The 13,982-nt window shown below is 49.9% G+C and overlaps 1 protein-coding gene across 2 annotated transcripts in view; it reads right to left on the bottom strand.

The window, feature by feature from the left end:
* Positions 1-13,982, bottom strand: part of LOC135517136 (neuropilin and tolloid-like protein 1) — a 212,091-nt gene that overhangs the window by 45,715 nt on the left and 152,394 nt on the right. The gene's annotated exons all lie outside the window — the stretch shown is intronic.

Genomic DNA, 13,982 nt, shown 5'->3' with positions numbered 1-13,982 from the left:
GCCATATGACCAAACAAGGAAAGAACTCCAGGCACGAGCTATGGCCTATCACTAAGGCCCCTGAGTTTATCCAGACTGTATGGCCTAACCACCAGCACTAGTTATGGCCAATCTCTTAGGCCCCTGAGTTTATCCAGACTGTATGTGTCATGTCTTGTTATGTCTGTTCCTGTCCTTTCTCTTCATTCTCTCTCTCTGCTGGTCTTTTTAGGTTACCTTCTCTGTCTCTCATTCCTCAGCTGTTCTACATCTGCCCTAACTAGCTCTTTCACTCTTCCCCACCTGTTCTCTCTTCCCCCTCTGATTAGGTCTCTATTTCTCTCTCTGTTCCTGCTACTTTCAGTGTCTGATTCTTGTTTGTGTTTTTTGATGCCAGAAGCAAGCTGTCGTCTCGTTTGCTTCCACCTTGTCCTGTCCTGTCGGAGTCTGCCTGGCAGGAGCATCCTGCACTATACTAACGTTCTTTTTGTTCCGCTGACAACGTTGGAAGAGGATTTATGCCATTCCTGTATTTTCATTAAAGAACTCTGTTTTCTGTTAAAACCGCTTTTGGGTCTTCACTCAAGCTCATAACAGAAGAATCAGACCAAGAATGGACCCAGCGGCTCCGGACCCTTTTCACTCCGCCGTCGAGATCCAGGGAGCGATGCTAGGCAGACACGAGGAGGAATTGTCTGCTGCTCAACATGCCGTTGAGACCCTGGCCGTCCAAGTCTCCGACCTCACAAGACGGGTTCACCAACTCCACCTCGATCCACCGCCCACTTCCAGGGTTTCCGAGTCTCCGGAGCCCAGGATCAACAACCCGCCGTGTTACTCTGGGGAGCCCACTGAGTGCCGCTCATTCCTAACTCAGTGTGATGTGGTGTTCTCTCTCCAGCCCAACACTTACTCCAGGAGCGCAGCCCGCATCGCCTACGTCATTTCTCTCCTTACCGGACGGGCGCGTGAGTGGGGCACGGCAGTCTGGGAGGCGAGGGCTGAGTGTATTAACCAGTATCAGGACTTTAAGGAGGAGATGATACGGGTTTTTGACCGTTCTGTTTTTGGCGAGGAGGCTTCCAGGGCCCTGTCTTCCCTATGTCAGGGGAATAGATCCATAACGGATTATTCTATTGAGTTTCGCACTCTCGCTGCCTCTAGTGACTGGAACGAGCCGGCTTTGCTCGCTCGTTTTCTGGAGGGTCTCCACGTCGAGGTTAAGGATGAGATCCTCTCCCGGGAGGTTCCTTCCAGTCTGGACTCCTTAATAGCTCTCGCTATTCGCATAGAGCGACGGTTTGATCTTCGTCGCCGAGCTCGTGGAAAGGAGCTCACGTTCTCCGTTGCTCCCCTCTCCACATCACTGCCACCTGCCGCATCACTGCCACCCTCCTCCGCCGGCTCGGATGCTGAGCCTATGCAGCTGGGGGTATTCGCATCTCGGCCAAGGAGAGGGAACGGAGAATCACCAATCGCCTCTGTCTCTACTGCGGCTCCGCTGGTCATTTTGTCACCTCATGTCCAGTAAAAGCCAGAGCTCATCAGTAAGAGGAGGGCTACTGGTGAGCGCAACTACTCAGGCCTCTCCTTCTGGATCACGCACTACCTTTCCGGTCCATCTCCGCTGGCCCGGTTCATCTGCTTCCTGCAGTGCCTTGATAGACTCTGGGGCGGAGGGCTGTTTTATGGACGAGACCTGGGCTCGGGAACATGACATTCCTCTCAGACAGTTAGGGGAGCCCAGGGCCTTGTTCGCTTTAGATGGTAGTTCTCTCCCCAAGATTCAGCGTGAGACGCTGCCTTTAACCCTCACTGTCTCTGGTAATCATAGCGAAACCATTTCTTTTTTAATTTTTTCGTTCACCTTTTACACCTGTTGTTTCTGGTCATCCCTGGCTAGTGCGCCATAACCCTTCTATTAATTGGTCTAGTAACACTATCCTATCCTGGAATGTTTCTTGTCATGTAACCTGTTTAATGTCTGCTATCCCTCCTGTTTCCTCTGTCTCTTCTTCACAGGAGGAGCCTGGCGATTTGACAGGGGTGCCGGAGGAGTATCACGATCTGCGCACGGTGTTCAGTCGTTCCAAGGCCACTTCTCTCCCTCCACACCGGTCGTATGACTGTAGTATTGATCTCCTTCCGGGAACTACTCCCCCCGGGGTAGATTATACTCTCTGTCGGCTCCCGAACGTAAGGCTCTCGAGGATTATTTGTCGGTTTCGCTCGACGCCGGTACCATAGTCTCCTCCTCCTCCCCCGCCGGAGCGGGGTTTTTTTTTGTTCAGAAGAAGGACGGGTCCCTGCGCCCATGCGTGGATTATCGAGGGCTGAATGACACAACAGTTAAGAATCGTTATCCGCTTCCTCTTATGTCTTCAGCCTTCGAGATCCTGCAGGGAGCCAGGTTTTTCACCAAATTGGACCTTCGTAACGCCTACCATCTCGTGCGCATCAGGGAGGGGGACGAGTGGAAGACGGCGTTTAACACTCCGTTAGGGCACTTTGAATACCGGGTTCTTCCTTTCGGCCTCGTTAACGCTCCAGCTGTCTTTCAGGCACTAGTTAACGACGTCCTGAGAGACATGCTGAACATTTTTGTTTTCGTTTACATGGACGATATCCTGATTTTTTCACCGTCTCTCTCGATTCATGTTCAGCACGTGCGACGCGTCCTCCAGCGCCTTTTGGAGAACTGTCTTTATGTGAAGGCTGAGAAGTGCACTTTTCATGCCGCCTCTGTCCCTTTTCTCGGTTCCGTTATTTCCGCTGAGGGCATTAAGATGGATCCCGCTAAGGTCCAGGCTGTCATTGATTGGCCCGTTCCTAAGTCACGCGTCGAGCTGCAGCGCTTTCTGGGCTTCGCTAATTTCTACCGTCGTTTCATCCGTAATTTCGGTCAGGTGGCAGCTCCTCTCACAGCCCTTACTTCTGTTAAGACGTGCTTTAAGTGGTCCGTTTCCGCCCAGGGAGCTTTTGATCTTCTTAAGAATCGTTTTACATCCGCACCTATTCTTGTTACACCTGACATCTCTAGACAGTTTGTTGTTGAGGTTGACGCGTCAGAGGTGGGCGTGGGAGCCATTCTTTCTCAGCGCTCTCTCTCTGACGGCAAGGTCCATCCTTGCGCGTTTTTCTCTCATCGCTTATCGCCGTCAGAACGTAACTATGATGTTGGTAATCGCGAACTGCTCGCCATCCGCTTAGCCCTAGGCGAATGGCGACAGTGGTTGGAGGGGCGACCGTTCCTTTTGTCGTTTGGACTGACCATAGGAACCTTGAGTACATCCGTTCAGCCAAACGACTTAATGCGCGTCAGGCTCGTTGGGCTCTGTTTTTCGCTCGTTTCGAGTTTGTTATTTCTTATCGTCCGGGCTCAAAAACACCAAACCTGATGCTTTATCTCGTCTCTTCAGTTCTTCTGAGGTCTCCACCGACCCCGATGGGATTCTCCCTGAGGGGCGTGTTGTCGGGTTGACTGTCTGGGAATTGAGAGGCAGGTAAAGCAAGCACTCGCTCACACTCCGTCGCCGCGAGCTTGTCCTAGGAACCTTCTGTTCGTTCCCGTTCCTACTCGTCCGGCCGTTCTTCAGTGGGCCCACTCTGCCAAGTTAGCCGGCCACCCCGGCGTTCGGGGTACGCTCGCTTCCATTCGCCAGCGTTTCTGGTGGCCCACTCGGGAACGTGACGCGCGTCGATTTGTCGCCGCTTGTTCGGTCTGCGCGCAGACTAAATCTGGGAACTCTCCTCCTGCCGGCCGTCTCAGACCGCTTCCCATTCCCTCTCGACCGTGGTCTCACATCGCTTTAGATTTTATCACCGGACTGCCTTCATCAGCGGGGAAGACAGTTATTCTTACGGTTGTCGATAGATTCTCTAAGGCGGCTCATTTCATTCCTCTCGATAAGCTCCCTTCTGCTAAGGAGACGGCTCAGATCATTATCGAGAATGTTTTCCGAATTCATGGCCTTCCGTCTGACGTCGTTTCCGACAGAGGTCCGCAGTTCACGTCTCAATTTTGGAGGGAGTTTTGCCGTTTGATTGGGGCTTCCGTCAGTCTCTCGTCCGGCTTTCATCCCCAGTCTAACGGTCAAGCCGAACGGGCCAATCAGACTGTTGGTCGCATTTTACGCAGTCTTTCTTTTCGTAACCCTGCGTCTTGGTCAGAACAGCTCCCCTGGGCAGAGTACGCCCACAACTCGCTTCCCTCGTCTGCTACCGGTCTATCCCCTTTTCAGTGTAGCCTCGGGTACCAGCCTCCGCTGTTCTCATCTCAGCTCGCCGAGTCCTGCGTCCCCTCCGCTCAGGCTTTTGTCCAGCGTTGCGAGCGCACCTGGAAGGGGGTCAGGTCGGCACTTTGCCGTAATAGGGCGCAGACTGTGAGGGCCGCTAATAAGCGTAGGACCAAGAGTCCTAGATATTGTTGCGGTCAGAGAGTATGGCTCTCCACTCAGAACCTTCCCCTTAAGACAGCTTCTCGCAAGTTGGCCCCGCGGTTCATTGGTCCGTTCCGTATTTCCCAGGTCATTAATCCTGTCGCAGTGCGACTTCTTCTCCCGCGCTATCTTCGTCGCGTTCACCCGGTCTTCCATGTCTCCTGTGTTAAGCCCGTTCTTCGCGCCCCCGCTCGTCCCTCCCCCCCCATCCTTGTCGAGGGCGCACCCATCTACAGGGTTCGTAAGATTTTGGACATGCGCCCTCGGGGCCGTGGTCATCAGTACCTAGTGGATTGGGAGGGGTACGGTCCTGAGGAGAGGAGTTGGGTTCCCTCTCGGGACGTGCTGGACCGTTCGCTGATCGATGATTTCCTCCGTTGCCGCCAGGTTTCCTCCTCGAGTGCGCCAGGAGGCGCTCGGTGAGTGGGGGGGTACTGTCATGTCTTGTTATGTCTGTTCCTGTCCTTTCTCTTCATTCTCTCTCTCTGCTGGTCTTTTTAGGTTACCTTCTCTGTCTCTCATTCCTCAGCTGTTCTACATCTGCCCTAACTAGCTCTTTCACTCTTCCCCACCTGTTCTCTCTTCCCCCTCTGATTAGGTCTCTATTTCTCTCTCTGTTCCTGCTACTTTCAGTGTCTGATTCTTGTTTGTGTTTTTTGATGCCAGAAGCAAGCTGTCGTCTCGTTTGCTTCCACCTTGTCCTGTCCTGTCGGAGTCTGCCTGGCAGGAGCATCCTGCACTATACTAACGTTCTTTTTGTTCCGCTGACAACGTTGGAAGAGGATTTATGCCATTCCTGTATTTTCATTAAAGAACTCTGTTTTCTGTTAAAACCGCTTTTGGGTCTTCACTCAAGCTCATAACAGTATGACCTAACCACCAGCACTAGTTATGGCCTATCTCTTAGGGCCCTGAGTTTATCCAGACTGTATGACCTAACCACCAGCACTAGTTATGGCCTATCTCTTAGGGCCCTGAGTTTATCCAGACTGTATGACCTAACCACCAGCACTAGTTATGGCCTATCTCTTAGGGCCCTGAGTTTATCCAGACTGTATGACCTAACCACCAGCACTAGTTATGGCCTATCTCTTAGGGCCCTGAGTTTATCCAGACTGTATGACCTAACCACCAGCACTAGTTATGGCCTATCTCTTAGGGCCCTGAGTTTATCCAGACTGTATGACCTAACCACCAGCACTAGTTATGGCCTATCGCTAAGGCCCCTGAGTTATTCCTGGTCAGGGCCATAATTATAACCGCAAGTTACACTTCCACATAACAGCCTTACCAATCTGAGAAAATCTGAATCCCTACCCATAAATATTAACCACATACTGTATTTCAAAAGGACAGCTTTTCATTGTGAGGCTAACACTTCCTGACACCACCAGCATCGGAGCCTGCCATTCGTTCATCAGTCTGCTGTTCTGGCCCGCTGCGCAAAACTCCTAGCATAATTACAGTTAATGAGCTGCCGGCTCATTGAGGAAATGTAGCGCTTTAACTGTTTAAGAAGAACGGCACAGATGTAGAGAACTAATGGAGCCAGCAGTGTCAGCTCGGCTTTAACCAACAGCTCCACCTCAACTAACCAACAGACAAGTGGGAGTAAAAAGCATCATGTCTGTCTGTCTGTCTGTCTCTGTCTGTCTGTCTGTCTCCGTCTGTCTCTGTCTCTGTCTGTCTCTGTCTCTGTCTGTCTCTGTCTCTGTCTGTCTCTGTCTCTGTCTGTCTCTGTCTGTCTCTGTCTGTCTCTGTCTGTCTGTCTGTCTAACGCTTGGGGTCCTTCTCATATTCAACAGTAATTGTGGTCCAATAAGAATCCTATTGTGTATCTCTCCAGGTTTAAACCAGTCATATGGGGACCTAAATGACCTGGGCGCTTAGCTGGCATTCTAGAACAGGACAGAGCTACGACAACTCCAATCAGCACTGCTGAGATATGGAGATTTAACACATAACCTTTATAGGCATGGGTAGCAAGGAATAGCAAGGAATAGGACTCATGGATATGCCTAGTGTTTTCGTCAACAAGGAGATATGTTGTGTGTATTGATGGATGTGCCCCGCCCAATATCTGTATTTATCTTTATCCCACTCTCCCTTTCCTTCATTCCTTTCCTTATTTCCTTTCCTTCTTTCTCTTTCTCAGTCAAATACAGATGAATCCAGACCTCAGATTTTTTAGAGCTATTTTTCGCATCGCCCCATCCAAACCCAGCTCTCCTAACTAATAAATATTATGAAGCATTAGTCACTGGATTACTTTCGAAGCCTAATGGAGGCCATGGATCAGGCAGAAACAGTCACAGCGCAATGTCATGTGGAAATCAGCTTGCTTGTACAAAACAGTCTGTGGGAACCATCGATTCCAAAGCGCCCAATAATGACAGAGCATCCATCACTGACTAGAGGAAGAGGAAGACGAAAGCGCCCAATAAGGACACAGCATCCCTCACTGACTAGAGGAAGAGGAAGAGGAAAGCGCCCAATAAGGACACAGCATCCATCACTGACTAGAGGAAGAGGAAAGCGCCCAATAAGGACACAGCATCCATCACTGACTAGAGGAAGAGGAAAGCGCCCAATAAGGACACAGCATCCATCACTGACTAGAGGAAGAGGAAAGCGCCCAATAAGGACACAGCATCCATCACTGACTAGAGGAAGAGGAAGAGGAAAGCGCCCAATAAGGACACAGCATCCATCACTGACTAGAGGAAGAGGAAGAGGAAAGCGCCCAATAAGGACACAGCATCCATCACTGACTAGAGGAAGAGGAAAGCGCCCAATAAGGACACAGCATCCATCACTGACTAGAGGAAGAGGAAAGCGCCCAATAAGGACACAGCATCCCTCACTGACTAGAGGAAGAGGAAGAGGAAGAGGAAAGGGCCCAATAAGGACACAGCATCCATCACTGACTAGAGGAAGAGGAAGAGGAAAGCGCCCAATAAGGACACAGCATCCATCACTGACAAGAGGAAGAGGAAAGCGCCCAATAAGGACACAGCATCCATCACTGACTAGAGGAAGAGGAAAGCGCCCAATAAGGACACAGCATCCCTCACTGACTAGAGGAAGAGGAAGAGGAAGAGGAAAGGGCCCAATAAGGACACAGCATCCATCACTGACTAGAGGAAGAGGAAGAGGAAAGGGCCCAATAAGGACACAGCATCCCTCACTGACTAGAGGAAGAGGAAGAGGAAGAGGAAAGGGCCCAATAAGGACACAGCATCCATCACTGACTAGAGGAAGAGGAAGAGGAAAGCGCCCAATAAGGACACAGCATCCATCACTGACTAGAGGAAGAGGAAAGGGCCCAATAAGGACACAGCATCCCTCACTGACTAGAGGAAGAGGAAGAGGAAAGGGCCCAATAAGGACACAGCATCCCTCACTGACTAGAGGAAGAGGAAGAGGAAAGCGCCCAATAATGACACAACATCCCTCACTGACCAGAGGAAGAGGAAGAGGAAAGCGCCCAATAAGGACACAGCATCCATCACTGACTAGAGGAAGAGGAAAGGGCCCAATAAGGACACAGCATCCCTCACTGACTAGAGGAAGAGGAAGAGGAAAGGGCCCAATAAGGACACAGCATCCCTCACTGACTAGAGGAAGAGGAAGAGGAAAGCGCCCAATAAGGACACAGCATCCCTCACTGACCAGAGGAAGAGGAAGAGGAAAGGGCCCAATAAGGACACAGCATCCATCACTGACTAGAGGAAGAGGAAGAGGAAAGGGCCCAATGAGGACACAGCATCCATCACTGACTAGAGGAAGAGGAAGAGGAAAGGGCCCAATAAGGACACAGCATCCATCACTGACTAGAGGAAGAGGAAGAGGAAAGGGCCCAATAAGGACACAGCATCCCTCACTGACTAGAGGAAGAGGAAGATGAAAGGGCCCAATAAGGACACAGCATCCATCACTGACCAGAGGAAGAGGAAGATGAAAGCGCCCAATAAGGACACAGCATCCATCACTGACTAGAGGAAGAGGAAGAGGAAAGGGCACAATAAGGACACAGCATCCCTCACTGACTAGAGGAAGAGGAAGAGGAAAGTGCCCAATAATGACACAGCATCCATCACTGACTAGAGGAAGAGGAAGAGGAAGAGGAAAGCGCCCAATAAGGACACAACATCCCTCACTGACTAGAGGAAGAGGAAGAGGAAAGTGCCCAATAATGACACAACATCCCTCACTGACTAGAGGAAGAGGAAGAGGAAAGCGCCCAATAAGGACACAGCATCCATCACTGACTAGAGGAAGAGGAAGAGGAAAGGGCCCAATGAGGACACAGCATCCATCACTGACTAGAGGAAGAGGAAGAGGAAGAGGAAAGCGCCCAATGAGGACACAGCATCCATCACTGACTAGAGGAAGAGGAAGAGGAAAGCGCCCAATGAGGACACAGCATCCATCACTGACTAGAGGAAGAGGAAGAGGAAGAGGAAAGCGCCCAATAAGGACACAGCATCCATCACTGACTAGAGGAAGAGGAAGAGGAAAGCGCCCAATAAGGACACAGCATCCATCACTGACTAGAGGAAGAGGAAGAGGAAAGCGCCCAATAAGGACACAGCATCCATCACTGACTAGAGGAAGAGGAAGAGGAAGAGGAAAGCGCCCAATGAGGACACAGCATCCATCACTGACTAGAGGAAGAGGAAGAGGAAAGCGCCCAATGAGGACACAGCATCCATCACTGACTAGAGGAAGAGGAAGAGGAAGAGGAAAGCGCCCAATGAGGACACAGCATCCATCACTGACTAGAGGAAGAGGAAGAGGAAGAGGAAAGCGCCCAATAAGGACACAGCATCCATCACTGACCAGAGGAAGAGGAAGATGAAAGCGCCTAATAAGGACACAGCATCCATCACTGACTAGAGGAAGAGGAAGAGGAAAGCGCCCAATAAGGACACAGCATCCATCACTGACCAGAGGAAGAGGAAGATGAAAGGGCCCAATAAGGACACAGCATCCATCACTGACCAGAGGAAGAGGAAGAGGAAAGGGCCCAATAAGGACACAGCATCCATCACTGACCAGAGGAAGAGGAAGAGGAAAGCGCCCAATAAGGACACAGCATCCATCACTGACTAGAGGAAGAGGAAGATGAAAGCGCCCAATGAGGACACAGCATCCATCACTGACCAGAGGAAGAGGAAGAGGAAAGTGCCCAATAAGGACACAGCATCCATCACTGACTAGAGGAAGAGGAAGAGGAAAGGGCCCAATGAGGACACAGCATCCATCACTGACTAGAGGAAGAGGAAGAGGAAAGCGCCCAATAAGGACACAGCATCCATCACTGACCAGAGGAAGAGGAAGAGGAAAGGGCCCAATGAGGACACAGCATCCATCACTGACTAGAGGAAGAGGAAGAGGAAGAGGAAAGCGCCCAATAAGGACACAGCATCCATCACTGACTAGAGGAAGAGGAAGAGGAAGAGGAAAGCGCCCAATAAGGACACAGCATCCATCACTGACTAGAGGAAGAGGAAGAGGAAGAGGAAAGCGCCCAATAAGGACACAGCATCCATCACTGACCAGAGGAAGAGGAAGATGAAAGCGCCCAATAAGGACACAGCATCCATCACTGACTAGAGGAAGAGGAAGAGGAAAGCGCCCAATAAGGACACAGCATCCATCACTGACTAGAGGAAGAGGAAGAGGAAGAGGAAAGGGCCCAATAAGGACACAGCATCCATCACTGACTAGAGGAAGAGGAAGAGGAAAGCGCCCAATAAGGACACAGCATCCATCACTGACTAGAGGAAGAGGAAGAGGAAAGGGCCCAATAAGGACACAGCATCCTTCACTGACTAGAGGAAGAGGAAGAGGAAAGGGCCCAATGAGGACACAGCATCCATCACTGACTAGAGGAAGAGGAAGAGGAAAGGGCCCAATAAGGACACAGCATCCATCACTGACTAGAGGAAGAGGAAGAGGAAAGCGCCCAATAAGGACACAGCATCCATCACTGACTAGAGGAAGAGGAAGAGGAAGAGGAAAGCGCCCAATAAGGACACAGCATCCATCACTGACCAGAGGAAGAGGAAGAGGAAAGGGCCCAATGAGGACACAGCATCCATCACTGACTAGAGGAAGAGGAAGAGGAAGAGGAAAGCGCCCAATAAGGACACAGCATCCATCACTGACTAGAGGAAGAGGAAGAGGAAAGCGCCCAATAAGGACACAGCATCCATCACTGACTAGAGGAAGAGGAAGAGGAAGAGGAAAGCGCCCAATAAGGACACAGCATCCATCACTGACCAGAGGAAGAGGAAGATGAAAGCGCCCAATAAGGACACAGCATCCATCACTGACTAGAGGAAGAGGAAGAGGAAGAGGAAAGCGCCCAATAAGGACACAGCATCCATCACTGACTAGAGGAAGAGGAAGAGGAAGAGGAAAGGGCCCAATAAGGACACAGCATCCATCACTGACTAGAGGAAGAGGAAGAGGAAAGCGCCCAATAAGGACACAGCATCCATCACTGACTAGAGGAAGAGGAAGAGGAAAGGGCCCAATAAGGACACAGCATCCTTCACTGACTAGAGGAAGAGGAAGAGGAAAGGGCCCAATGAGGACACAGCATCCATCACTGACTAGAGGAAGAGGAAGAGGAAAGGGCCCAATAAGGACACAGCATCCATCACTGACTAGAGGAAGAGGAAGAGGAAAGCGCCCAATAAGGACACAGCATCCATCACTGACTAGAGGAAGAGGAAGAGGAAAGGGCCCAATAAGGACACAGCATCCATCACTGACTAGAGGAAGAGGAAGAGGAAAGGGCCCAATAAGGACACAGCATCCCTCACTGACTAGAGGAAGAGGAAGATGAAAGGGCCCAATAAGGACACAGCATCCATCACTGACCAGAGGAAGAGGAAGATGAAAGCGCCCAATAAGGACACAGCATCCATCACTGACTAGAGGAAGAGGAAGAGGAAGAGGAAAGGGCCCAATAAGGACACAGCATCCCTCACTGACTAGAGGAAGAGGAAGAGGAAAGTGCCCAATAATGACACAGCATCCATCACTGACTAGAGGAAGAGGAAGAGGAAGAGGAAAGCGCCCAATAAGGACACAACATCCCTCACTGACTAGAGGAAGAGGAAGAGGAAAGTGCCCAATAATGACACAACATCCCTCACTGACTAGAGGAAGAGGAAGAGGAAAGCGCCCAATAAGGACACAGCATCCATCACTGACTAGAGGAAGAGGAAGAGGAAAGGGCCCAATGAGGACACAGCATCCATCACTGACTAGAGGAAGAGGAAGAGGAAGAGGAAAGCGCCCAATGAGGACACAGCATCCATCACTGACTAGAGGAAGAGGAAGAGGAAAGCGCCCAATGAGGACACAGCATCCATCACTGACTAGAGGAAGAGGAAGAGGAAGAGGAAAGCGCCCAATGAGGACACAGCATCCATCACTGACTAGAGGAAGAGGAAGAGGAAGAGGAAAGCGCCCAATGAGGACACAGCATCCATCACTGACTAGAGGAAGAGGAAGAGGAAGAGGAAAGCGCCCAATAAGGACACAGCATCCATCACTGACTAGAGGAAGAGGAAGAGGAAAGCGCCCAATAAGGACACAGCATCCATCACTGACTAGAGGAAGAGGAAGAGGAAAGCGCCCAATAAGGACACAGCATCCATCACTGACTAGAGGAAGAGGAAGAGGAAGAGGAAAGCGCCCAATGAGGACACAGCATCCATCACTGACTAGAGGAAGAGGAAGAGGAAGAGGAAAGCGCCCAATGAGGACACAGCATCCATCACTGACTAGAGGAAGAGGAAGAGGAAGAGGAAAGCGCCCAATGAGGACACAGCATCCATCACTGACTAGAGGAAGAGGAAGAGGAAGAGGAAAGCGCCCAATAAGGACACAGCATCCATCACTGACCAGAGGAAGAGGAAGATGAAAGCGCCCAATAAGGACACAGCATCCATCACTGACTAGAGGAAGAGGAAGAGGAAGAGGAAAGCGCCCAATAAGGACACAGCATCCATCACTGACCAGAGGAAGAGGAAGATGAAAGGGCCCAATAAGGACACAGCATCCATCACTGACTAGAGGAAGAGGAAGAGGAAAGGGCCCAATGAGGACACAGCATCCATCACTGACTAGAGGAAGAGGAAGAGGAAGATGAAAGCGCCCAATAAGGACACAGCATCCATCACTGACCAGAGGAAGAGGAAGATGAAAGCGCCCAATGAGGACACAGCATCCCTCACTGACCAGAGGAAGAGGAAGATGAAAGCGCCCAATGAGGACACAGCATCCATCACTGACCAGAGGAAGAGGAAGATGAAAGCGCCCAATGAGGACACAGCATCCCTCACTGACCAGAGGAAGAGGAAGATGAAAGCGCCCAATGAGGACACAGCATCCATCACTGAACAGAGGAAGAGGAAGAGGAAAGCGCCCAATAAGGACAAAGCATCCATCACTGACCAGAGGAAGAGGAAGATGAAAGCGCCCAATGAGGACACAGCATCCATCACTGACTAGAGGAAGAGGAAGAGGAAAGCGCCCAATAAGGACACAGCATCCATCACTGACCAGAGGAAGAGGAAGATGAAGAGGAAAGCGTCTAATAAGGACACAGCATCCATCACTGACTAGAGGAAGAGGAAGATCAGAACTAGATTCGTAGCAAGCCAAAATGAGGAATTACAGTGAGAATTTGAGTCATTCTGCCATTCTTTTGATGGGATGATACACAGTAATAGGTTGACAAAACAACCACAAAAGTGTTACAAAAATGTTGAGCTGTTAAAAATCTAAAAATCTAAAAGGAAATGCTGACTCCAATCCTTGAGAGCAGCCGTGTCGAGTTATTATATTTCCTGCCCCTTTAAGAGTAGGAAACACAGAGCGCATGATGTTATGACTATATAAAGACCACAGATGACAACTGGTTTGATGCAGATTGTAAAATTATAAGGAAAGAACTAAGAACACTATCTAACCAAAAGCACGGAAACCCAAATAATGGTGAATTACACGTTCATTACTGTGACACTTTAAAACTATAAACGTACACTCAGAACCAAAAAAGCACAGTACCACAGCAAGCAGCTGACACTAATTGAGGAGTCCATAAACACAAAACAAGAAAAACTAAAAAAATTGAAACAAGAGGAATTAGCGATACAAAACGATGACATATGGACAACCCATTTTAAAACACTCTACAACACCGTTCAAATTGACACAAATGCAGAACAATTCCAAATTCATGAGAAATGGATTGAATGGATTAGAAAAAGCTACAAAGGACAATCAAAATCGATTGAAATCCCAATTACTGACCAGGAGGTCTATAAAAAACTTCAGGCCCTCAAATTTAAAAAAGCAATGCGGACCTGATGGCATCCTAAATGCTCAAACTCACTAGTGCAACATTTCTACTGGCTATATTAAAACTGTTTAATTTGATCCTGAGTGTAGGTTATCTCCCTGACATCTGGAATCAAGGACTCATAACCCCAATCTTTAAGAACAGAGACAAATTTGACCCCAACAATTACAGAGGCA

Source organism: Oncorhynchus masou, chromosome 28 (genome assembly GCF_036934945.1).
Source record: "Oncorhynchus masou masou isolate Uvic2021 chromosome 28, UVic_Omas_1.1, whole genome shotgun sequence".
In the NCBI taxonomy this organism is placed as follows: Eukaryota; Metazoa; Chordata; class Actinopteri; order Salmoniformes; family Salmonidae; genus Oncorhynchus; species Oncorhynchus masou.
Note: the sequence above shows the minus strand (reverse complement) of the source record. Positions and strands in the feature narration are given on the sequence as shown.